The sequence below is a fragment of the Pteropus alecto genome, unplaced genomic scaffold (assembly GCF_000325575.1).
Source record: "Pteropus alecto unplaced genomic scaffold, ASM32557v1 scaffold205, whole genome shotgun sequence".
NCBI classification, from domain to species: Eukaryota; Metazoa; Chordata; class Mammalia; order Chiroptera; family Pteropodidae; genus Pteropus; species Pteropus alecto.
In genome coordinates, this window is record NW_006436672.1 from 635302 (window position 1) to 662713 (window position 27412).

At 46.0% G+C, this 27412-nt stretch overlaps 1 pseudogene; it reads left to right on the forward strand.

The window, feature by feature from the left end:
• The first annotated feature begins 6756 nt into the window (after nucleotides 1-6756).
• Nucleotides 6757-6872, forward strand: LOC112481170 (annotated as a pseudogene).
• The last annotated feature ends 20540 nt before the right edge of the window (nucleotides 6873-27412 follow it).

The window sequence follows — 27412 nt, forward strand, 5'->3', positions numbered from 1 at the left end:
TTCCGGGCGTCAGCTGGGAGCGAGGGAGGGGCGGGCGCTTTCTCTAGAGGAGACGCAGAAAACCCAGAGGCAGTTGCCGTGTCCCTCACCAACTTCATGTTCCCACCTGGCTAGAGATACGGCCCCTCCAAGCCCCCTCCCCTGGGCCAGTCACTGCGGTGGTCATACGCTTGGACCATTATAGGTGCGTTCTTGGGTGAAGAGTCTACTTAAGAGTTGCATTTTGATCATTAAGGAAGGATGTTAACTAGACTTCTTCGTGGTGGTCATTTTGAGATATATACATATATATATATCGAATCATTATGTCGCACACCCGAAACTAATCTGTTGTACATCAATTATATCTCAATTATATCTAGTTCTTGTTAAGAGCTAGAAGGATATATTGACATAAGCAGGACAAGTGAACTCGAAAGATTTAAAGAATGGCTTGAAAGAAGGTGTGGGGCATTATAGGAAGTAAGGAGGAAAGCAAGGCGAAGAAAATTGACTTAATAGTGAAAGAAAATGCATGCACGTGTGCACGGGCACACACACACACACACACACACACATACACACACACGAGCATGGATAAAGGCAGCAAGCCGCCTGGGCTGTGGGGAGAACGGGAGCAGGGGGAAGACCTTGTTCTCATCCTGGCTCTGTCACCAAAGAGCCACGGGACTTGGACAACATCCTACCCGCTTCAGACCCAGCCTGAAGGAGAACATGATGCTCACCCACTGTGCTGGACCCTGGCTGCGCATCCTTCCCAGAATGCTCCTCTCTGTGCTCTGACTCTGCCGGCTTCTCAGGGAGGCCTCGCCTGCTATTTAAATAAGCATCAGCCCCGTTCTCTTTCAACACAGGTAGATAGATCGGTGACTGCGTCCTCGGCAGAGCCCTGCCTGGCTTCCCCACTGCGCTGTCACCAGGCCCTAAACGGCACCTGCCCCTTGTAGGTTCTCAGTAAACACCTTCCGAGTATTGAATGGGATTCGCAAGAGGAAAAAAAAATCTAACAATGAGGAAAGACTAGGGAAATTTTGAGATTCTGCATATACCTGGCACTAGTAACATAGGCATTTCCGTTAAGGTTACTCCACATTTTTCTCTGTCGATTATATATGGACGTGCATTTTAGATCATTTTTTCTTCCGTTAGAAGTGTAGAAAGTTGATAATCAAGGTGGCCAGTTTATGTCTCAAATGATAAAGAGAAAGCAAATATTTGTTGAATTTAAATTGTGGCTTTGGTGTTTTCCTCTCCTTCGTAAAACTGGAAAATCCCTACGTACACCTTTCTTACGGGTAAAGTAACTTCTGTCTACAGGCCGGGACTTTATTGTCCCTGAACCTGTTTGGAAGAGGCTGGAGTCAGGAGTTACGAGCCTCTCCCTGCTCTGTCTACCTGCCCACGAGGGCAGTTAGCTCTACCGCGCTGGGCCAGGTGCCGTCCCCACGCTTTACCATGCCTCTTTTTGTGCTACCATTAAATGCATCCTCGACAGGCAAGGTCTTCAGGGCTTGCGTAATCCAGTAAATCACCAACACCAGGACTACTGGGACCTAGCCCAGAATAAGACACTACTGAATCTGGCCCTAGGGCCCATTTCCCCAGGGAGCGGTACGCCCCGGCCCCCGCCCTGCCCCCAGCTCCCATGGACTTTAATAAGAGACATGTGACTAAAACCATATACTGTGCCTGGGAAGCGCATGGGCTGACCCAAATGTCATCTCCAGGGGCAAAAAAGATCTTTTACTCCTCCAATGGGTGGGGGACGATGAAAACCAAATGTGTCTGCATCGCACGCAAGCCCACATAGATCCGCTAAAACACACACACACTTCGTAAGTATTCCTTATGTGTGATAGGTCGAGGGACGTGACTGCAGTTGCCATGTAAGCTCGTCAGAGGGTCTGTAGAAGGCAGGGTGGTCAGGACTCTGAGGTCGGCGCACCCCGTTCCTTCCTCACTGCCGGGCCTGAAAACAATGACTTTATCACCAGGTTCCATGTTGAGTCGATGCAATGGTGTAGGCCACTAAGGTGGCATAGATTTCCGCCTTTGCAGACAAACTTCAAAATCTCTTACATGTCCCCTCTATGACGCATCACTTCGCTGCTGCAAGAGCGTGCGGGGCTTTTCGTCCCCCGCAGTAAGGAGCCACGGCTGACCGACCTGCTAGCGTTGCTTTCTAAGAAGGGCTCCGGCCCACGGGTTTCATCCTGCAAAATGAAGGGCTGGCCGTCCCTGTGTCGGCTGCGGCTGCTGGGGAGTGGACAGCGCGCACTAGCCATGCACTAGCCAGCCGGGACTCACACCTGTCCTTGTACGTACCTTCGCTGGAAACTTTAGGCCAAAGCAGGGGACGGCATGTGACTCTGCTCAAGGTGAAATAGTTGGCAGCCCACCCTATGGGGGACAGCTTAAGAAATATTCCTTGATTCTGGCACTGGTGCCCGAATTTCCGTTTCTCTCCTTCATCGGCGTCGTCCACATTCACGGGGGTGACCTGTCATCCTCCCGCTTCTCCCAGTGGCACCTGCCGATGCCTTCCTACCTGAGCTGCTCCGTGGCAGCTGCACCGCCGGCTCCGGCGCCTTCAGTCCAGGTCCACGAATGGCTTCAGTTCCCTCCGCCATCCGCCTCGCAGCCGTGGTCCCGTCACTGGCTCTTCTCGCTCTTTTTTGTCCTTCATAGAGTCACTTGAAAAGCCCTATCAGTTCCACTTCTGATGTGAATCTGGCATCTTTCTGCTCCCGTTCTCCTGACACTGGCCGGGCTCACCCAGCCGTCAGCGCTCAGCTCGGCACACTGGGCTCCGTGCCGGGCTGGGCAGCTTCGGTCTTTTTTCTCTAATCCAGCCAGTGCCTCGCTGCGTAGTAGGCAAAGGACATTTCTTCCTAAACTAAGATAATGCCTTCTGTACCTTTTCCTCGATTCCTGATATTTCTTTGACTGAGCCTTTTATCGTACCATTAAACACTGAACTTAAAATTTTAACCTTACGCCCACTGGGATGGCTACTATCAAAAAAGAGAAAACAGCTAGTGTTGGTGAGGATGTAGAGAGATTGGAACCCTCGTGCACTATTGCTGGGAATGTAAAATGGTGCCTCTATGCAAAACAGTATGACGGTTCTTCAAACACTTAAGCACAGAATTACCATATGATTCATCAATTATACTTCTGGGCATATATCCAAAGGAATCGAAAGTACGATCTCAGAGAGAGATTTGTACGCCCGTGTTCATGGCAGCATTATTCACAATAGGCAGGGGGTGAGGGCAGCCCAGGTGTCCGTCCACAGATGAATGGATGAACAAAATGTGAATACACACAATGGAATATTATTCAGCCTTAAAAAGGAAGGAAGGAAATTCTGACGCATGCTACCACATGAATGAAACTTGAGGACATTGTACTAAGTGAAATAAGCCAGTCACAAAAAGACAAATACTGTTTCATTCCACCTACATATCTAGAGTAGTCAGATTCATGGAGACAGAGGGTAAGCCGTGGTTGCCAGGAGCTAGGGGAAGGGGGAAATGGGGAATTGTTTTGTGGGTACGTAGCTTCAGAAAAGTTCTGGACACTGATTTGCACGACAATGTGAATAAGCAACGCTACTGAACTTTACCCTTGAAATTGGTTAAGATGGTAAATTTTATGTGTATTTCGCCACAATTAAATTTTTAAACAAATTTTTAAAATTATGCTTACACGCGGACATAGTAGCCTGGTTATCTGTTGTGCTGTTGCATGAAGGTGCATTTCAGTGTTTAGAAGACGTCACCCTAGAACACTGTGGAACTTGCAGAATAACAAAACGTAAATTCTGAGGGCAGAAATCCACCTCTCTTCTAAGAAAGATGAATTAGATTCATGTAGTAAATTTACAATATTCCTAAGGTTCTTCTAGACAAAGCTTTCCAATGGAAACTTCGTTCTGTTTATTGGTGTGACCAGAGGTCATGTGTTCTCCTTGGCCCAGCGTGTTCAGCCAGCGGAGGTAGCTGAGAACCCAGCATCTCAAGACGGTAAATTGCAGGACATTTTGGTATTGGAGCGCGAAAGGATATGTACGAGAGTAGTTAGTTACGCGAATCTGGACCAGGCCCCTGTCCATTTATCAGACTTTCCATTCCCATTTCAAAGGGAGGGAAAGAATAATAAGAGCCAGTGTCCAGACCATTTTAATAAATAAAAAGTTCCCCAAAAGGCCCACCGTTCCAGACCTTACGGCTCCTGCCAAATCCAATAAAAATAAAGATTAAACCGTACAGAATATTTGTTTTGTTCCGATGGCTGTTATTTTGTTTTGGTAATGAAAGTCCCCAGGCGCCTGGCCTAAGAGAGTGCTGACGGCTCCAGTTTTTGATGCCACGCCTCACCCGCCCCTCACGTACGAGGCATCCCTGCTCCCTTGGCTGAGGGGCGCTTTCCTCTCCTGGACTCGCACGCTCGGCGTGGTTCACGGGCAGCACTGGATTTCTACATGGAAGTGCTGGGTTCTAGTGCCAGCGGGGCTGGCTCTCAGATTCCTCATCGTGGCTTAAAATCCTGTATTTCTTAAGTAATTTCAGGCTTATGGAAAAATCGCAAAAATGGTACAAAGAACCGCTGCACACCTTTTACCCAGGTTCATCGATTGTTATTATTTTGCCTTCCTCCCCCTCCTCTCTCTCTCTCTCTCAATCTCTCTCAATCTCTCTCTCTCTCTCTCTCTCTCTGTCTCTCTCTGTCTCTGTCTCTCTCTCTCTCTCTCATATAATAATCACAATACAATGATCAGAATTAGAAAATTAAACACTGGCACAATACTATTACCTAAAATATATCTACTTTTACCAATTTTCCCAATAATATCTTCCATAGTTATGTATTTCCAGTCTAGGACCGCCTGTTGAGTGCGTTTAGCCGGTGCGGGCTCATGCATGTTCGTCCACCAATTAAGCAGGTCAGCCATCCCCCTCCGCCCCACTTTCCAGTAGAAAAAGAAGCTGGCGATTACAAAGAGTTGGAGAACACAGTGAACTTGTTTCCAGCCTATATGAGTCAATTATAATTTACCCTTTAAAATAAGGTGAATGTATATATGAATTTATGTTATCAATATATCATATTACTCTCTAATCATTGAAAATAGTCTATGATAAACGAGAATGTTCTTTTGATTCTATGTTGCAAACCGTTTAAATGGTACAGCCTCACATAAGTGGCAGTCACTAAGAAAGGGTCCCTCTGCAGAGGCGGGGAGGAGTTCTGATACAAACATTTTAGCAGTAGGGACCATGTCTTGTTCGTAGGCTAAAATGACTACGCGTCACTATTCTCCATCCGTTTAACCAAACAACTCACAAGAAGCCGACAGTAACATGAGAGAATAGAGTGACCGGTCAGAAGAAAAGTTCACAGTCTGAGGGAGGAAAGGAAGCCTCTGACGATTGCGGTGTGTGCCACCGCACCTCGGTGACACACCCAAGGTGAAGGCTGAATTAAACCTCTTGGAAATACTGTCTGCTGTTACTCTAGGAAACGAGGATCCCTCTCTCTAGGGATGAAGACTCCCAAAGGAGGGAACGTTGAGTTTTCAGAGTTTGCCGGTAGAATGGAGGGAGTTGGACTTCAATAATTGTCATTAAAATGCCCTCATTCCCCACCCCTGTCCTAGAGGGGTGCGTGCGTGTGTGTGCGCGTGCACGCGCGTGTGTGTGTGTGTGTGCATGTGTGTGTGTGTGGAGGGGTACTTCCCAAGATGTCTTTGGTCAGGGTGTATTTCTTTAAGTCAAAGAGGCGTTCGTATAGAAGGGAATGGCGAGAGTCCATCACACTGCAGGAATGTCAGCCTTTCGGAGTTGTGGCTGAAGTTGCAGATGGTGTTAACTTACCAGGATTATTGAAAGGTGTCAGCGGGGTGGTGGTTGCTCCATGTCAGATCAGAAAGTAGAGACTAGCATCCTTGGAACTGCTGGTTTTTCCATTAAAAAATTTTCATATGGAAAATTTCAAACATATAAATTAGAATCATTTAATGAGCCCCCCCCCCGCCGCCACCCGCCGCACATGTACCTATCACACAGCCTCAACAGCTATCATGTTTGGTGTTTTATCTGTTCCCCTTACTCCGACTCCCCTCCCCATCCTGAATTATTTTGAATAAAACTGATTTTAATATCACTTCAGTAATAAATATTGCAGTGTATATTTTTAAAAGATTTAAAGGTCTTAAAATAACCATAAAACCACGAGCATTCCTCATCACATCTCCAGTTCTGCATTCATCAGTAATTCTTTAATATCATTAAATATCAGTTCAGTGTTCACATTTCCTCAATTGTAAATTGTTTTACAGGTGGTTTGTTCAAATTAGGGTCCAAACATTGCGATCAGTTAATATGTCTCTCAAGTTCACCTTAATCTGTAAATCCCCTCTGCACATTTTGTTTTCCTTCTTAGAAGTTATTCACTGAAGAAACTTGGCTCTGCAGTTTCCAAAAGTCCAGATTTGGATGATTACATCCCCCATGGTGTCATTTAACGCGTTCCTCTTTCCCCCGTACTTCTTGTAAATTGCTGGTTAGATCTCAAGGCTTAATTAAAGCCAGTTTCAAATTTTTTCATAAGACTCCTTCATAGGTGATAGCGTGTTCTTCCAAAAAGAGTCAAAAAATGTCTGGTTGGGGACATGGTTCCATAGTATAGCAGCACATCTGCTTTACATGCAGAAGGTCCTGAGTTCGTGCCCCAGTGGAGCCACAGCCCATGGTCTACGGCCATGCCACCCTGAACAAGCCCGATGTCTGATCTCGAAAGCTAAGCAGGGTCGGGCCTGGTTAGTACTTGGATGGGAGACCACCTAGGAAGACTGGGTGCTGTAGGCATAAATAATAATAAATGATAATAAAAAAAAAATGTCTGGTTCTTTTGTTTGATATTAGCAGCCATTAGTAAAAAATGATAATAAAAAATTGTCTGGTTCTTTTGTTTGATATTAGCAGCCATTAGTGATCACTGCCTAGATCCATTATTTACTTGGGGTTGAGATGGAGATGTTCTAATTTTAACTTGTTATTCATAATGATAATTTACCTTTCTCAACTATTCAACCCCAAAGTACAGTTCATATAGAAAAGCCAGGCCAAGTGCTTCATTCTTACTCTTCATTTAGAAATTTTCAAAATAAGGACTTGGTCTCCTAGCATATTCCAAAGGTCACCAGTTAGATTTTTGTTGTTGTTGTTTTAATATCTTATGAACTCATGGATTTAAACGAGAGTTGGTGGGTTTTAATCCATGGCAGTTATTACCTAAATTGATTGCTTGATTATCCTATCTTTGGGCAATGGGAGCCTTTTCAAGTTTACTGCTGTGGCCTTTTTACAGGATCCCATGATAAGAGTCCTTGATAGCTTCTTCGCCTTTTGGAATGGCAAGTTGTTCCAAGCTCCTCTTGCAAATTTCTGTTCACTCCTGGAACCAGCCACTTCTCTAAGGAGTCCTAGTTCCTTTGACTGAGAAATCGTGTTTAGAGGCTACAAAGCGGATACTCCGAAGCTGCATTACTAATGGGCTGGGGATTATCTTAAGCCTTTATAAGGGACAGACTTAGGAAATAGGTTTTTTCCCCCCAAATAAACTATATCATGACTTCATAATGACATTTTCCATTCAAATTTAGAGATTTTACTTAGCCAGCTCAATCTTACATCTACTTACATCTCTTTTCTCTGTGTTGAAAAATTCCAGTTGCCAGTGATACCAGCTCATTTGCTTTATCCTGCAGTACACACAACAGTCTCAGAATAAAAGTACTAACACTATCGCCGACAATACATTTCCTGAAAATGATTATTCAGTTTAAGAGCTCACTATGTGGGAACTTGCTTGAGTGATTTAGACTTTCAGTTGGTGTTTGGGGCAATTACATGCACACAGGGAATTAGGATCCCACTTAGGATTCAGCAAAAAAAGGAATAATTCTGGAGTTTGAGTGGCTGCAGCCCATGGCTGCAAAGAAGGTTTTGGAAACTGTGAAGGTCATGTGGAGTCAAGTATCTTTCTTACGTGTCCCATTGCCATAAGACTAATGACAAGCCTCTGTGGTCACCTGTTGTCAGATTATCATGTTAAACATTATTCTCCTTCCATGGAGCCGGGCTTCCTTTTGGGCCTAAACTAATTGTGTTTGAGCTCCGTTTGCAGGCATGGCTTCATAGGATGTTAGGTTTACAAGGAACTGCAGTTTGGGGGACATCATGTTTAACCCCCTCCTTGTACGGATAGGGAGAAAGGGTCTCAGAGGGTGTGGTGTGTTTATGATATCTTTTTAATGAATGTGCAAAGTAGTAGAAAGTGCTCATATGATCACCTTTTGCTACATTTGGGAGGGGTTAGGCTTAAATAAAAATGCATAATGACAAAATTATTGTATTAGGAAATAGATTAAATTTTACGGCTAACAAGATGTCAGAAATTATTCTGAAAATTGATAAAGCGTAATGACTAATTCTCTCTTATGTTACCTGACCACACTGTATAACAGTAAGCATTTCAGAGTAACCAAATCACAAAATACAGAAGTTAATGCTATGCCATATGAGGTTAATCCTTTGGTAATAATAAGAAAGGACAGTATCCTTGTAGGCAACTGAGTCAGTGTTCTATATTTCTGATTCCTTTAAGAAAAAATGTAAGCCTGATAGAAAAACAATGTACAAAGGATTTGAACATGTAATTCACAGAAAAAGTAATAGTTATCAATAAGCACATGAAATGATAAGCAGCTTCACTCACAATTGAAGAAATACAAGTCAAATCATCGGTGACATACAATTTTTCACTATTAAATTGTCAAAGATATAACCATGTGATAATCAGTGTTACGAATGATTTGGAGAAACGGTCACTAAATAGATTATCACTAGGAGTGTAAAGCATTGCAAAAACGGCGAGAGTATTTTTGTGACAATCTCTCAAAATCCAAAATGCGCATATTCTTCTAACCAGCCATTCCATTGCTAAGAAATCTACTCTCTGCACATATGTGCAAAATTACACAACGATCTGTGCAAGGATGTTCACTGCAGCATGTTCGTGGTAGCACAGAAGTGCAAGAATCTAAACGAGTATCAGTAAAAGCTGGTTAAGTAAGTTATGGAGCAGATGTGTAATGGAATATTAGTCAACCGTTAAAAAGAATGAGGTGAACTATGTGTGCTAAAATAGAAATTTTCTCAAAATACATTATGCGAAAAATGCAAAGTAAAGGCCAGTCTGTAGATAGTGTGCAGTTTTGTAAAAATAATTCTAAGGACGGCACATGTATATGCTGCATTTGCATACATTGTTTTCTGGAGGTGCACGTGGAGCTGTCATCGTTACGATCTGAGAGCGGAGAAACTGGAAACAAGCTTTAATTTTCATCTTATATATTTTTTCTTTTTTTTTTTTTTTACTGTTTGGACTTTTCACCACATACATGCATTATTTTTTATTTCAGTTCTTTTCCAAAGAAGATTAGGTTCTTATGTAGTAAGAAGTCAGTAAAAGTAAATGAATATTATCTTAAACGGGTATTGAATCGGGTTCTTTGCTCACGAATAAGTATCCTGGCAGAGTTGTCCAGGTTTTTAAACTAAGCGAAGAAAGAAGCAAGAAAACCAAGCTGATTTTAACGTTTTAATTCTTATGGTAAGACAGAGACAACATGACCAAGCAGGATGGACAACAGGGAGAAGAGAGCCTGGGTCAGACAGGAAATACAGGGTATGGGTGATGTGTAACTTAGAGGAGTTCTGAACTCAAGTGTTCCCATCTGTAAAATGATAGGGCTGGACAGGCTCTGTCCAGACCTTACGCTTTCTTCTTTATTCTGATTTAAGATTTGTCAAGAGAACATGGCCAATTTGGTGTCCTTTCCATTGGCTGCACAGCCGTGGAGTGACGATCATGACACCTTAGCATGATCCCCATGAATGGGAAGTCACTTATAAGTACACCTTTTAAAAACGTAGCTCAATAAACTATAACAAAGTAAACACTTCTGTAAATCTCATGCAGGTCAAGAAATAGAACTTGACCAGTTACCCTAGCCCTTCCTGTTTCCTGTCCCAGTCACGAGCATCTTCCTTCCCCAAGGATAACTGCTATTTCTACTTTTACGGTACTCGCTCCCTTGCCTTCCCACGCTGTAGTTTAGAATACCTTCCCATTACTTCTTTTTTAATCTACAGATTTCCTCCAACATTCATTCATTCATTCTTTTTCTTAACAATGTATCCATTGAAGAACACGACTCTGACAGTCGGTCGAGTTTCCTTAAGTCAGGATTTTTGCCAGTCTCGCACATGCAGTGCAACCTGTCCCTCTGTGCCCCGCCTTCCTGCATCCTGGCAGCTGGATCCAGGAGCTTCGGAAGACTCAGGCTCAACCCCAGGAGACATATATAAAGTCTTCTTGTTTCTGCTTCTGTGCTGTTGGCAGCCTTTAATGCTCTGTGCCTGGGTCCGCTCATTCATCAGGGGAGGGTTTGCACAGTGGTGATATTCGATCATTTATTTATTTACTAGAATCACATTATGAGGAAATTCTCTTTACCTACTACTTGGTTACTCTTATGGTACCGGTCACTCAGGAAACGAATGATAAATGTTTCATTTTTTTCCCTTTTATTTACCAGTTTCCATGATAATAAATTTGTTTCTTATTCTCTGAAGGTGACCAGTTAGGCGTGTGTGTGTAATATATAAAGTTCTCATGGATTTAAACATATTTGACATATTTGAACATATTCAATGAGTTTTAATCCATTGCAATTATTATCCTTATTGAAGCTCCTAGAGTACCATCTTTGGCCATGGGAGGTCAGCAGATACTTCTTCATGTACTTCTTCACAATCATTCATTCATTCATTCCTTTGTTTGCTCATTCGTTTAGCTGAGAGTTTCGTGTACCTGTTACTGGCAAGACATAGAACTAGACGATGTAAAGAGTATAAAAGTCAATAAGATTTTGTCCCTGTCTACAAAAAGCTCATAGTCTTTAATGAGAAATAGCACATGTAGAGATTACAACTAGAAGGTGGTATCATAAAAGATATAGAAATAAAGACGTATTGCAGTGATTGGGAGGTGAAGCTGGTATGATAAATTGCATGACTATCAGGTGTCTAGGCCTCTGCTTTGCGCTGCCGTCCTCAGCAAGGCAATTCCATTTTGTGATCTAAGGCGGTGGCTCCATCTCTTGCCATGATGCTCATATCCAGCTGGCACAAAAAGGGACGAGGCAAGGGAGGAGGCAGCCTCCTGCCCTGTAAGGTCAGTCCCTGGAAGTTGTACACAACGCTTCCGATCACCTGCCAATGGCCAGAATTTAGTCATGTGGCCACACCCAGCCACAAGGGAGGCTGGGAAATGTAGTCTGGAAGTGGGTGACTGTGAGCCTTTACACTCTGCTATGTGCAGAGTGTAATGGACCCTGTGTGGACCATTAATTCCCCAAGCCCCAGCCGGGGATCTTGTTAAAGTGAAGATTCTGGCTAGTAAGCATGGGTGGGGGTGTTGAAATTTTGAATCTCCAACAAACTCCCAGGTGAAGGAGATGCTGTTGGTCCTTGGAGCACACGGAAGTACCGCACTTCGCGGGTACAGATGACCACATAGGAGGGACCATCTGCCTTCAGGACGGCCTGGTCTCGCAACAGATGTCACCTTCCTTTCTGTCACTGCTGCGGTTCGGGTAAATCTCTTTGGAGGCTGTTGCATATTCATTTTAAATACCCAGAAGCAGGCCAGCATACAAAGTGTAATTAGAAGCCTCTTTGCTCAAAGCAATTTGTATCTTAGCTTTTGTTTCAATTTCGGAGTTTTCCCTGAGGATTAGAAAGTCTGAGTACTAGTATTCTAGCACGATCATATAAAAATGAGTTATTTTTCTAAGTAGAAAACAAATCACAGTAGCACACAGATTTCTTGGCGTTATAAATATTTAGATCTGTGGCCTTCGTCCAGTTTTCTTCAAACACTTTTAAAAGTGTGAATAATTATGCTTTATGCCAGTATAAATAGCATTTTATTTCCTAGAGAAATGTAAGCACTTCAAGGCCTTTTAAGTACGTTATCTTTTACATTTTCTTAATAAAAATAGAAGTGAGCATCTCTGGGAGATTTTCTTCGTCCGCTCGGGCCTGGGTAGGCTGTCCTGCTCTGCACGTCCACCTCTGCAGAGAGGCCCTGGCCTGTCAGCCCCCGGCCAGCAGGACTGCGGCCCTTCTTCACGTCTCCAGCCCGAAGCCTACAACTTTTCCGGTCCCCAGGGCAGGGTTTTGAAGTTTGGATTTCTCCGTGCGTTTTTTGTCCCCAGCAACTGGCCTTTTCTGCTTGACCTGGCAGTGCCTGGTGCAGGGGCTTTGATCTCCCTCCAGCTAGGCACGACCAGGGCTTATCGGAATAGCTCAGGGTCATTAGGGAGATTAGAGGGAAGGTAAGAGGAGGCCCTTTGCGGACCACGGGCTGCTCAGTGAACGTGGTAGAGCCTCACTCTGTATAATAACGGTAATGCTCGTGACAATTTTGGGGCATTGACCTTGTGCCAGGAAGTAATACTTTACATAATTCTCTTCTCCATTTCCCAATGGGAGAAACGGAGGCCGCGAGAGATTCAATAACTTACCTGAGGTCACACACCTGAGCTGCGGAGCCAAGATGCCAACCCAGGCCGCCAGCCTCCCTCCAGAGCCCACGCTCTTAAACAGGATGCATTTAATCCGATTCTGTCACGTCCAGACCTCGGTCTGGATGTTTAAATCACAATGGTATTTAGTTTTTTCTCATAGTCCACAATGTGCCTTTACCCCTGGGGTGCCCCTTGCAACTTTTGGCTCACGGTCTCTGGGGAGCTGTCGTCATTTCCCTTCCCCGTACGTGTGTCAGAAGTGGGACCCTATGCACCCCGGGTGTTGGTCTCAGCACGTTTGTGGGGATCTAAGCTGATGCGCCTTTGGTTTACCTATGGGGAGGAGAGGAGAAAAGGGACCTGGCCTGAAGGGGAAGACGGACAAGGCGGAGGAACGGACGCCTCCCAGCCGGCGTCTGAGATCCTGCCATCCGTCAGTGTTTGAGTCCGGATAATGTTTATCCGCCTCTCCCGCCAACTTCAAAAATCACTCACCCTACAGTGAATAAAACAGGAATGCTGTGCGCTTTAGAAAAATGCACAAAAATCGAAAGGGAATTTACCTTACCCCCTCTGGGCATCTCAGCGAGCATTTTTAAAGATGTTTAATGAAGCATGGGGCTTCTTTAGAGCCAACTTACATTCAAGCTGCAAACTTTGGGGTTTTTTTTTTTTTGTCCTGAGGTCTCCCGCGGGCCCCTAAGGAAAGTGACACCCAGCAGCCCCTGCTCCCCCCACCCCGCCCCAGCTCCAGTTCTCATCCAGGCAGTGAGCACCTCGGGACTCCCTCCCCCACATCGGCCTGAAAGCCGGTCGCAGGGAGAGAAGGCGGCTTTGGGGAGTGTGACCTGAGCAGTCAGCTCAGGCAAAATGTGCACAATAAACTTCTCTCTGCACCGAATTGTTCTGTAAAGTGGCAGTCACCTCCCAGACAGACAGGCCCTGGAGGACCCGCCATTCTGCGTCTTTTAATCACCGTTGCTATGGAGAATGCCACTATTTCATTAGCGAAAGCGCCTTAACGCAATTAACACATAGTTCAGTTGTTCCCCATCCCTTTTGGGCCCCGAGAGGTGGGGGGTGGGGGGAGCAGGGGCTGCTGGGTGTCACTTTCCTTAGGGGCCCGCGGGAGACCTCAGGACAAGCCGGGCAGGGAGCGTTCCCAGGACATGAGTTCTGGGCAGCACAGAGCTGGGGTGAAGATTAAGTGACGTCAAAAGAAGGAACGGGCTTAAAATTAACAAAAAACTCCCGGCGAGAGTTGATTGAGTGTTCCAAAGCCAAGCAAAATAAAACGAAGAAAAGGGCTCTGCCAGCTACTTTTCGAGTTTGGAAAGATACTGAAAATCTCTACGCATCCTCTGGAGAAACCGATTTGACTACTTTTTCTTATTTCAGTCTTTGGCCAACCTGGTAGCCCAGCCGAGCGCGTGGGCGGTTCTGCCTGACCCGAAGCCCTCTGCCCGGGTGCTGTTTTAAACTCCCTTTCACAAGCTCATTTGCAAAACAGGGACAATAATATTTTCAGGGTAACCGGGCCATCCTAAGAAACTTTCCCCAGGGTGCCCGCCTGGCAAGAAAAAAAAGGAGATGCTAATAAAGATGATGAGTTTTTGATGGTTATGAAACGAGGGTTTGGGGAAAAGTTTTCTAAAGTTCAATTTCTAAAGCGAAATTCTGGGCATTTCCCAAAAACAGGGCTGTACAGCGTGTGCCTGTGCCTTCGCCTTTCTCTAGCCGTGTAGAGTAAAAGACTCAAGCGACGATTTAGCTCTCAAGTAACCACTTTTTGTTTGTTTGTTTGTTTGTTTGTTTTTTTAAGGAAGAGGAAGAAGGTATACTTTTGCATCCTCTTCTTAAGGATCTCGCCTGGAAAGAGTAGGGCTAATAAAACAAAAAAGCAGCGTATATATCTTGAATATAGATGTTTTGCATCATCCCTAATTAGCTAATGTATTTCTTTCCGCCACCGCTGTACTCTTAGAGGAATTCTCAAGCCTGTCCCCTGCCGCTCCTGGAAACCGAAGAAAAGCAAGTGACACCGAATTTTCCCTTCTTAATTAAAATGTTAAACGGGGTTAAGATGCCAAGTTTCATCAGCAATATTTGTTCCCCTGGTGAACTCTTAAGTCCCGCTGGGGTTCAGTTCAGTGGGAGTTATTTGAGTCAAGACATGTTATTAAGTTTCCAAATGTAATCAGCCCAGATTTTTTAATGGAAACTTTCTCCTTTCTTTTAATAAGCATGTGGTTTGGTTAAAAAGAGCTCGAGTTAGGTGCCCTGCATAGCCCTTCCGTAACCAAATCGCCATAGCAACAGGCAGCTGGTCTCTACAAAGCCAGCCTGCGCTGTGAGGGGGCAGCCGGCAGGAGCCCAGCCCCCAGCGGCAGTGTTTGGCCAGGCATAAATATCCTCAATGGGATTAGAACGTTTAAGGGGCTAAAGGCTGTGGGAACACTTTTGTCTGCCATATTTATCTCTTGTGTCTTAACGTTTCCACTTGGGGATCAATGGGGTTAAAAGTAAGAACAAATGTTTTGATGGGTTTATTTTGAATTATGAATTCATGGGTCTGCATAATCGCCTGTCAGCGTCAACCTGGTCTTGACTGTGCCCGCTGCGGGCCAGAGGTGGGTGGAGGGGAGTCTGCAGCAGGGAATGGCTCCAGCGTGGAGAATTAATTACATGGGGTGAGGGGAGCCGCTTTGCTCCCGGGGCGGACGTTCCGTATCTTAGAGACAGGTTTCAGGCTCACAGCCCTGCTTCTGGGCAAGGAACACGGGAAGAGCAGATCTTTTTTTCCTGACCAGTTGGCTCTTCTCGGGGAAGAGAGAACTGGGAGGCAGGTGTTTCTTCTCCCGGTCCTCAGTCTCTGTCTAACTCGGATAGGATGCTGTGTTCGGGGCTGTGGAGCGTACTTCCCGTGTTATGGGCTGAAATGTGTCCCCCGCCACCAGAAAAAATGTTTTTTCATATGTTGAAGCCTTAACTGCCAGCATCTCAGCATGAAACTGTATTTGGACATAAGGCCTCGAAAGAGGTGATTAAGTTCAAATGAGGCCGTTAGAGTGGGCCCTAGTCCAATCGGACCTGTGTCCTCATAAGATGGACACACGAAGGGACACCAGAGATGCATGTGCACAGGACACAACGAGAAGGCAGCCATCTGCGCGTGAGCCTAGGAGAGAGGCCTCAGGAGAAACCATACCTGCCGACTCCTTGATTTAGACTTCCAGCCTCCGGGACTGTGGAAAACTCCACTTCCGTGGTTTAAGCCACCTCGTCTGTGGCATTTTGTTATGACAGCCCTGGCAAAGTGCAGATTCCCCCCGAACTCCTTTCCAGCTCTACTAGAGATGTCCACAAGCACGTGCCGGAAGTAGGTACAGAGATCCTGCAAAGACAGCCTAGGCCGCAGGCCGAAATCTCCCTCCCTTTCTCTCTGGAGGAAAACAGATGTCGCAGTCCCAAAGCAAAGACCCACGCACACCTGCCGTCTCCCTTCCAGTGGCTCTCGTCTTCCACTGTCTAGTTTTACCATCCCGCTGCAGCGTTATGCGTTGTTGGCAGGTTTAATGGAACAGACGTTGAATTATTTGCATTATTTTGTAAAACTTCTGTGCTTAATATCATCAAAATGATACTCGTTCTCATTATGCGCCCGAGGACCCCAGGGGCTGAGGGTCCGGGAACACCCTCACGTGGATCCTTTGCCACCCTGTGCAAATGAGCAAGGGACGTCCTCGCCCTATTGGCCCTGGGGGACGGGCAGAGTCGGAAGTGGAAGGGCGTAGGCATACCCAGTGTTAAGCATACCTGATGTATCAGACTTGGACTTGAAAACAGATAAATTTAAGGTTGACGATTTTCATTTCTACAAAGTACACTTTGCAAAAGGTGATTTAATGCCGAAAAATCTGATTTGTAGGGAATTTCTTTCAGAATATTTGCATGAAGCAAGGCCTACCTGTTAGTAAGATAGCACAATAATGGGTAGCCAAGATCCCTTTCTAAAGTCGCTTATGGTCAGAAGTGGGGGCGGTACAGCCAGACTGGAGGAAAGTACAACTTAATGGATGAATATGTATACCACGTGAGTATATATACACATCTCCATATACTCATACATAGGTGAATAGGTATGTACATACACCCACATACATGTATGTGTACATGTACATAATGTCACACGCATGCAATTTCTTGCAGTTGATGCCTTCATTCAGGAATCATTTGCATCAAGTGCTTGCTCTGATTGCTGGGTGCTTAGAATACAAAGACAACACATGGTTTCTGCTCTGCTCTGAAGGAACGCGTCGTCTACCGGAGGAGTGAGATGCAGGAATCAGTAATTATAACGCATGTGCGCTGACATGATGAAGGTCACGCAGCCACACGGGGGTGTCTGCCAGCCACGTACCCCCGGGGCTACGGTTCACTCCCACCACTTGTGAGGTCCAGCCTCAATGTCAGGGTCACCTGCCGCTTCTGCCCCCAGCTTTAGGGGGGAAGAAAAGAGAATTCTGTGCCAGGGCGTGGTCATATAGATACTTAGCCTATACATTAGAGGTGATGGAAACACGCAAAATTAGTGAAATAGATTGCAAATTGGTCTCAGGATAGTAATGTCATTTTGTCTTACCTGAAATGGGTCTCAAAAGAGAATCTAAAAATCAAACAGGAAACATTTCAATTTTATTTTTAGCCCTGACAACCCAGACCTTTCGCTGGCCTCTTGCCTTAGAGTTTGGGGTCACATCGTTTGTATAGCTTCATGGAGAATGTCTGTGTCTCACTCATCCACGTTCTTTCTTCTACCTCCCCCGTCCCACACCCTCCTTCCCTCAGACTTCCCATACCTTCCATCGTGGATGTGCTAGGAACCTACCTGCCCTCTGGCAGCCCACCTGGAACAGCTGCCTGAATAATGGTCCTAAAGCACAGCTGCGATTATGTCATGCCTCTATCAGAAGCCTTCGGCATCTTCCCATTCAGGTGTCTTTAACACTTACTGGCTGCCATCTGTATGCGAGAGTGTGCAGATAGTTGGCTCACAGAACAAAGTCCTAGCTCTGAAGCCAGGTGTTCAGAGAGCTCCGCGCTCGGGGCCCACCTGGCTCTCGGGCACTTTGGTCAAGCTCTGTGGCATGCTGGGCTTCCAGGGCGCTGTCTCTGCTGTGCCTGCCACCCCGCATACCTTTCCTCTCATCTCCCACTCACCTGTTGTACTCTCCCCACCTGGAACAGTTTACAATAAATGAGAAAAAAAAGTCTTGAACACATTCGTGTAAAAGAATAGTACTTTGTGTGATAAACAATAAACAAACAAGCCCTCACTCGGAAAAATATTTTAAGGGAAAGACACTAAAATATTCAGAGTGGCGATTTCTGGGTAATGGGGTCCTGCATGCACTTTTTTTCTCTCTTCTACTTCCTGTTTCCTGAGTTTTTAATATCAAATGTATTTTGCTTTAATAAGAAGGGAAAAAACAAATAAGGATTTCAAAAATAGAACCTACAGATTCTTCAAGACCTAGGTTGGGATGCTAGAAAATCCTACTCGAGTTGGTAGAAAAGAGTGTGAGCTTCGAGCTATTCGAACCTAAGTTCAGACCCTGCTCCTACTACCCAGGAGCTACGTGAGCCTCACTATACAAGTCCGTAAAATGAGATGTCTTTCTTATTAAATGTCCATAAGCTGCTTAGTACATTGCTAGGTAGTATAAGGTTAATATATTTTAATTCCTTTCCCTTTCTCCTCTCCATCAAGTACTTGCTTCTGAGCTTCCTGTGGCTTTTGTGGCCCTACTGTGTGTGAAGATTATTTGTATATGTAGGAGAAATGGAGAACAGGAAAAGTGTTTAGTCACCTCTGTATCTCCTACAGCCCCTCTTCCCATCGAAGGCACTTAATGGATATATTGTTTTTAATAGAAGTATATAATCAATCTCTGTATTGAAATAAAGAATCCGCCAAATAGTTTTGAGAATCCAAGACGCAGTGAAAAACAGACTCAACCAGAACAACAAAAACCCAAATGAAAAAGAGTAGCCATTTTAAACTCACTTTCAAGCCATAACTATCAGAAAATTCAGAATTATGACTCCCTCTCCTGCTGTAACCTTTTCACATCACACATATGTAACAGAGACCATAAAAGTTAACACGGCATTCGGTAGTACACGCTACAAACAGTCGCATGATGTGGTTGAGTTACTGTGGCAATGGGAATCGTAACTGTGAATTTCCTTACTTTTATGCATTTGTAATAGTGTCGGCCATTACTGTGCGTTAGCGGCCCAGTTTACACTGAGAACCCAAACTGTATTTATAACTGGGATAAAGGGGACAGAAGCTACCGTTTACAAAGCCTTGCAACTGCCCTTGATCTCTTGGGGTTTACAGGCCTTTATGTACATTTTCCAAGCAACCATTTTCAGAAAGACATTGGAATACGTGGAATATTTTCCCCTTCACATAGCATTTTGCTCGCGTTTATCAAACACGATTGGTCTTCCATGAAAAGGAACGCTTTCAGGCACGGAATGCACCACCATCACGGTGACTACTGACAGCACCACGTAGCTTGTGGCCAGAAGCCCTGGGCTTGGGCAACATGGAGGCGTCACAGACCATAAATCACGCTGGGTGTTCATTCAACACCTGTTCCCGTGCTTTCAGAGACGTCACAAATGTCACCTCAAGAAGAAGCCACCCACCCTGAGGAGATGCAGGACATGAAACCTTGGTTGGGGAGGCGCACTGGTTTTTGTTGCCACACCACAAGCAGAAACGTCTTCCAAGACTCTCAGCTTGGCTCAGCTCTGTGCCCGGGTGAGCGGCCTCCGTTCTCTCAAAGATGTGTAGAGAAGGGGCTGGCGCCCCCTCCTCCCAGTGCCTGTCCCTTGCCTAATGATTCTGTTGGTTGGGAAACAAGGCCTGCATCGTCACCTGCTGTGTTGCTCCAGATTTTCTATCATGAACGTCTTCTCTCAAGGCAGAGAATGGACGAGACTCTCCCTGTGGAAGAGCCCTCACCAGCCTGTGGGTTCTTCCTCAGCTTTTCTCCTGTCTGTCTTTCCAGTCTAGATCAGGCCGGCGTACCTTCGGCTTCTCTTCCTGGGCCTTGTTTTCTTGCCGTTTTATCTGCCTCTGGCCATTTTCTCCAAGGGGTTTCCTAGACTCCGCTCTCTGGGGCGTATGCACCGTCCTCAGATGGGTAACCGCGAGTTTAAGAGCTGAACTCTAAAATCATTTTGAGTCCAAGGTAAAACTTGTAATGGCTTCCAGGAAAGTTTATTTTTTTAAAGCGCTCTTCGAGATTGGTATCAACAAAGCAAAAGCAGCATCACACGCACCACACACGGATGTTGGAAAGGTGATGGAGGGATTGTGTGTGCGCAGGCCGCTGTTTGTGTGCTTGTTCCTTCTGAGGAGAGTCAGCTCATGATAAATGGTCACGGCCCTCGGAATGTTTTAAGCTCTGCTCTTTTTTTTTATTATTTAGTTTACTTTGGTGACTGTCTTTTGGTAATTCCTGTCAGGGTTACATTTTGGAAAATTGCAAACACTTCCTTGGCAATACTTAAGAGGAAAAATCTAGGCATATAGCGGGGTGAGGGCCAAGCAGCCCGTCCCCATGAACGAGACAGTGAGGCCAGTGAGGGTTTTTTCAGAGATGGATGAGGGGTAAAACTGTTTGCTAAAATAAAAATGCCCTCAATGTTTGCATAAACTTTGGAAAGTACAGACTTTTTTTTTTTTCAGTAATCCAAAAACCAAGGGGCACGCGGATAGGTTTATGCCTTTCACAGGTGCGTCATTCCATGGCTGTTTTGCGAGAGGTCTCGGGAAGGGCGAAGCTGGGACGAAGCTGAGGATTTCAGTCCCACCCGTGCAATTACCTGGCACGTCAATGTCCTTTCATTCTCAAGTGGTAGCACAAACAACAAGTGAGTGTTTTCTGTACAGTATATAAAATCTAGGTGAAAGATGAAAATTCTTTCAAGAAATCTGACAAACATCAAGATTTACCATTTAACACATTAAGGGGATTTAAAGCACAAACACCGAATCCAGGTGTCTAAACTTCTTGGCTGAGGCGAGTTGGTTCTGCTTGGGGCATAGTGATTGTTTTTCATAGGTTCTAGTCCATTCACTTATTCTGGAGGGACCAAGGAAGACTCTGAGCTGAGAGGGCTTAAGCTCTTGTACTCAAGAGTCATACATAGTCGATGGACTCCACCTGCTTGTTCGTTTACGTACCTTCAGTGGTGCTTTCTTTTAAAGCCGCAAAAATCTCTGAAGAAGTTTACCATGGTGCACTCAAGATAAGGGATTGTGGCACTGCCATGTGGGTTTACTATTTATGCATTGCTTCTGGAGATTGACATCTTGAAATAAAGACATGTAATTAGTGAGACTAAAAAAAAAAAAAGTCAGAAATAGAGATCAGTAATCACATAGGAGAAAAGGGGTAAGGACGGTTGGAGGTGGATGGATAGAGGATGTGTGGAAAGATGGGGAAGAATTAGATTTGGCTGTGAGTGACAGAAACCCCAAAGTAATGTGGACTTGTATGAGAGAGGAGTCTATTTCTTTCTCCTATAAAGGTCCAGGCGTAGGCATTACAGGCTGAGATAGTGGCCCCATGATCATCTGGGCTCCTTTCATCTTATCTCTCTGCCAACCTTAGCCTGCACCTCATAGTCTAAAATAGCTGCTCAAGCTCCAGCCACCACAGTCGCCTCCTAGTGAGCTGGAAAAGGAGAAAAGCTGCACACTGCACTTTCTCTAACATCCTATTTGCCAGAAGTTAATTTGTAGCCCTCCCTGGTTGCAAGGGAACCAGGGGGATATAGTTTCTGTTCTCGGTGACCTCATGCCGAGCTGAAAATCAGAATTTCTATTATTAAGAAGAGGTACAAGAGATAGTCTGGATGGATGCCCATTCTTAAGGAGAAAGAAATACTTTCCTGAAATGTATCTGTTAATTCGAGCCAGACTGGAAGTTCACGTCATTAAAATTCGGCGTTGGTAACAATAACGACAGTTTCCTCATTCTCACGACTCAGAGGGAATGACATCGAGGACAGCAGACTCGTCCTTGAAAGGGCTGCCCTCTGCCCTCCCCCTCCGCTCCTTCTTGGCGAATCTGCCTCAACAGGGACGCCGTCCCCAGGACTAGCAATCAAAAGGCATCTGTTATCCAATTCTTTCTTTGCTCTGTGGCCTTGGGTAACGCTCCGCGCTGTTTGGACCTCAGTTTCCCCTTGAATAAAAATTTCACAGCCATGCCCACTTCAGAGGTGAAATTTCCGGCACCCTCAGGGGAATCCGGTGAACGTGACTGTTCTCTGTCCCGGACCCTCATGCCACCCTCAATCCTGTGCGTGCAGAACCGGTATGGATAACGAACCCTGGTGTCTCCGTCCAGGCCCCGGGAAAGGCGCTCCACGTAGTCCACGTGACGGTCCACGTTTGATGGGTGAGGGGCCGGCAGGTGAGAGAGCGTGAAGAACGCGCTGAGTCACCCACCTGGGCGGTGGTGGAGCCCGACGACTTCCGGAGCCTGGGAATTGGAACCCTCTGCCGGGCGAAAAATGACCAACTCGGGTTCAAAGTCTCCTCTCACTTTTCAAACCTGTAAAAAATTTCAAAACTTACACAATTTTCTCAGCTCACCTTAGAGGTGATAAAGAAGAAAGTCTTTCTAGAGCAGGGGTCCCCAACCCCTGGGCTATGGACCGGTACCAGTCCAGGGTCTGTTAGGAACCAGGACGCACAGTAGGAAGTGAGCGGCAGGTGAATAAATGAAGCTTCACGTGTCTCTATCCGCAGCCGCTCCCCAGCGCCAGCATCACCGCCTCAGCTCCACGTCAGATCATCAGGCGTTTGATTCTCAGAGGAGCACCGGTCCCTGGTGGCACAGAGGTTGGGGACAGCTGCTCTAGAGCATGTGGCAGTACCTGTTAATGGCTCAGGTTGGTGTGTTTGTAAATTTGGCATTGAGGAATACACAAGGATAATTGCTGCTTCCTTTCGTTCATGCTTTAAAATTCTAATTAAGGACACTCAACCATTTTTAAAGAGAACCTGTGTCTGGTGCAGCCATTTTTTTTTTTTCAGCTCCCATGGCGGTCTATTCACGTTAACCGGAGAATGCAGGTTTTTCTCGTGACCCTCAGAAATCCACCTGAATGGGCTGTTGTGCCAGGGTGTCTGTGAGCAGCCCACCTACCCAAATGGCTTCCTTGTACTCTGCCCTTATGTGGCAGGCGTTGGGGCGGGTTCATTCTTGACATGGCGCTAGTTCTCCGACTCAGAGGGTATCAAGACATCTGTCTTCCCTTTGCTCATCGGTCTTGCTATGATCCGAAGCCCCAAAGGGTGGCATGTTTCCCCACACCCACTCTCGGTCCAGGCATATAATTCCTACCAATCTCAGGAAGCTGGCTGCATGGAGAATGCGGGCCCTCGGGCAATGGCCAGGGGAAGATAAAAGGCACTCAGCATGGCACAGGCAAGCCTGCGAAGCTGAAGCTCTGTTTGCTTGTGCCCAGCGAGATGGCTGCTCAGTCCTCCTGTGTCTAAAGATGCTAAGCCCCAAAGGCCATGGGACTCCTGCGAAAGGTCGTCTTAGCCTCAGTTCTCCCCCGTGCGGCCCCTCCTCGCAGCTCAGGGGGTGGTGGCGGCCATTGGCACTGTTCCGGATGAGTGGCAGGAGGGATGGAAACCTCCAAAGAGTCTAGGTAGGGGAGTGATGCGCTCTGATCGGGCAACTGCAGACCCTCTCGGTACCTCTAGTGTTTGTCCGCAAAACGAGAGGCCTACCTCAGTTGCCTCGAAGGTCTCTTCCAGGTAATTCTCCCAGAAAAGCACCAGGTCTTCGGCGGCCGCGGTTTTTGGATTCGGGCCTTCTCCACTGCACTTTCTCACCCGAAGAGCAGTGAAGAAGCAGAAGGCTTCCCGGATGCTTCAAGAGAAATGACTCAGATGCATTAATGAAAGAGTCCTCAGCGCGTTCTCTAAGCTGTTCTGTGGGCCTCGTGGTCAAGTACATATCGCATGCAATGGATGTGTGAAAGGCAGATGCTTCAGCAAAAGTACTTTTGAACAAGAGGGAACATCAGAAATCAAAGAATTTCAGAAGGCACAGTCCCTCTAGTCTGTAGACAAGACCAACATATAAACCAAATTCCAATGAGCCAGTGTTACCCGATGCTCAGTGGTCTGGAGAGACCAGCAGAATAGATGTTTGCTTGGGAATTTAATTAGATCAAGATGGTTGATATGCTCCTTAAGCATTTAAAATTACAAAGATATTTTCCCTCAGTTATCTGTAAGGGGAGCCATGAACCTATCAAAATGTGTGATAGAAAAGCTACGTGTGTCATTTTAAACTAGTTCAAACCAGCTACGCTCCTCCCTGCTCTGAGCTCCTGGCTAGTAGCTGTCATCCAGCCTTGATGTGAGACAAGCAGGTGGATAAGAAAGACATCATCTCGTTAGGACCTGCAGGAACAGGCAGGCAGCACGCCTGCTATCAGCACGTATCTCCTGGGCGAGCTCAGGCTCCAGCACGAAGCACCATCTTAGATGAGCTTTTTCATTTCAACACCCCTTTTTTTTGAAAGGTTAGAATTTAATCCTCTCCCAGGATGCAGTTATTTCAATTGCCACTGATCCTTCCCATAAATGAGACAGGGTTTCATTTTTTCTTGTTACTGAGGTGTCTAATTTTATGAAAGCCTTCTTCAACAATGTAATAATTTATTGTAGCAACAGGATGGCTACGTGTAATGACTCGTCTACTTTCTATTAATTTTCTAAAGGAGTCTCCGCCCCTCACCACTGAGAAACTGTACAAGCCTTTCTATGTGGGTTTCATTAAGACCGTCTGAAGTCGTGATGGAAAGATCATTATGATGTTTTCGAAAGATAGTGGTTTTAAAAAGAGTTGTGCTTGCGGGACTTTCAAAGCTTCATCGTCTTAATTCCTGTTCTCGGCTCCTCTTTCAGAGTTACGATCTGGGTGTGCAGTAATTGGTATCATTTTCCTTATAATCCCACCCCCAAATTTAATTGTTCTCATTGCTCCTACTTTTCGTCTGAAATGACACGTGTAATAAGACATTAAAAAAATAAACCAGAGCCTAGCATCTTCTAAGGAATCCAGAACCAATGTAAACATGGCCGCACCTGCTTGCACGAAAAAAAAAAAAATGAGGTTATTACACCTTCACACAGGGCGAGACTGAGGCAGAGGACCTACGATAAGCCGTCTAGCTTCGTCGTTTCGTAGTCGTGACATGGCCATGCCAAGGCAGGGCCAGTGTGGTCGTACACCAGACACAAGTTAGTCAAACATTCGAAGGCGTGTCCCCAGCTCCAAAGGATGAGGACGGAGGGGAAGAAGGACAAGGGAGGCCCATTGTGAACCTCAAAGACAGGACCGGGGCTTTCTGCTAAGGTGGAGGATGGGGCAGGCGAGTTGGAGCCAAGCAGTTTGAGAAACAAAGAAATAATTCTCACAAGTTCTTAAACTTGGCCTTGATTTATAAAGAAGTGTGATATATGCATTTCATTCTGTGACTGAAACTTCTAAAGCTCCCATTTTACAGAGAAGTTAAGTCAGGACCCAAAGATGTCAATTAACTTGTCCACGCTCATAAGGAAAGGCCACGAATTAGAATGAAAGTTGTGAGGTTCCTGCCCTTCGCTTCACCAGTGGAGTCTTTCTGCCCGTCCTGGTTGGTTTAGGGGAAGAAGCATGGTCGGCGTGCGTTCTACGAATCAGGGCTCTCTTCTGCCCCGTTGGGCACCGTGTTCATCACATCCAGGTGTCCTATAGCGAACACTCTTGGTTGAGCCACGTTTCAAACCCATTCGGGGTACGTTATCTTATAGGTTTAACTTAGACCTACGACTTTTGATAGTGGAATAGACATCATTCCCTTCGCCATTTTTTAAAAGGGGCAAAGGGTGATAACAATACGGGGGACACCGTACAAGAAATCAGCCTTTTCTAGAAGAACAACGTTTTTGACAAAGTCAGAAGAATCACAGAGATTACAGGGACTGTCGTTTCCAGCCGTGCAGGGATGTTTTTAAAATTGCAAGTAGGGGATTGTCGCAGGAAAACAATGGCTGAGGGAGACCGTGTCTCACCGTGTGGCCTCCTTACAAGTGCCTCGCGCCCTTTCCGGCAGACATACCGTCGTAGATGCAGCGAAACCCGCTCACCTCAGCCCGATCCTGTGCTTCGAACTCCCCTCTGAGTGGTCGTTTCATTTGGACGAGCATCCCAGCCGGGCACAGAGCCGCCCAGCATCCCGGCCGGGCACGCTTCGAACTCCCCTCTGAGTGGTTGTTTCATTTGGACAAGCATCCCAGCCGGGCACAGAGCCGCCGAGCATCCCGGCCGGGCACAGAGCCGCCCAGCATCCCGGCCGGGCACAGAGCCGCCGAGCATCCCGGCCGGGCACAGAGCCGCTTTCCGACCCATCGTTTTGCGGTCTGCTTTTAGGGCCCGCCGCCTCCCCATCCGAACTCAGTGCCCAGCGTGGCGGCCTGGGATCGTCCCCCGCTGGACTGGGGGCCAGACGCTTTCCCACGTGGAGCACTGGGACTTTCCACCTCAGTACTTTCCTTATTGCAGATGATAGGATGTGGAAAGAATTTTTTGAGTGAGAGCTCGAGAGAGAAGTAAAAGGTACTTTGTCGTGCAGTGTTATTTCGCTCTTTAAAACACACACTCTCCGACGCACACAGCGGACCGTTCTAGAAACACGTGAGCTCGAGTCATCGCCAAGGGCTCTGCTGCTAGCCTTTCCTACCCGAAAGGGACCGCTCGTTAATAGTTGCATTCGTGGAAGTTAAAATTAAATTTCTGTGTGTTGATGTAAAGCCAGTTTTCCCCTCAGGGCTATTTATTTTAGAAATCTAAAATAGCAAGGGGTCCACAGCCTATGCGGGAACGTCAGCGAACTGGGGTCTGTGCTCCAAGCAAAGCCTCTTTGGTGCATGTCCCTGCGGTTCAGTGCCGTCCAGGGCACTTCCCCATCCACGCGTGGCCAGTTGAGGCAGTTCTCAGACCCACCTACGAGAGTGGTTGTTTGGGGCTTTCACGCCTGGAGGTGAAGGCTGTCGTCAAATGCCACTAAGGGGCAGGGGGCGGGTGGTCCTGGCAGAATCCCTTTGTGTGGGATTGATTGCTTTTTCCTTCAGGGCTGAAGGTCGGGACTGATGCTGTGCTTGAAAAAAAAAAAACGATTTTTTTTTAATTAAACAGTTTTAAAAAATTAAAAGGAAAAATTAAAAAGTAAAAGAGGAAGAAACCATTTCTCATAATGCCAACAAATAAAGCTAGGAGATGCACACGTATGCTTATAAATGTAAAGGTTTCAAACGTAAATGTTTAATAATAGGAGGAAGCAGAAGACAGTGATAATAGTAAGTGGTCGTAGTGAGTAGTAGAAGAAGCTATTGTCTCGTCAGTTCCCTTGGTTGGAGTAAAGGAATAAGCAAGACTCCTTAAGACGCCTTTGAAAAATCCAGTCCTTTTAGTTATGGGATAAATGGCGTAAGCGGTGTGGGAAGCAGGGTGGGTGTCACACAGCCCCCTCCTATGCAGCCCCAGCCAACCCCCCACGTAGATTCAGGATGCTTTTCAGGCTTATTCCTGCTTGATTTCCACACTTAGACTTTTGACTTTTTACCCGGAAGCATCCTGTACAGATAATGAG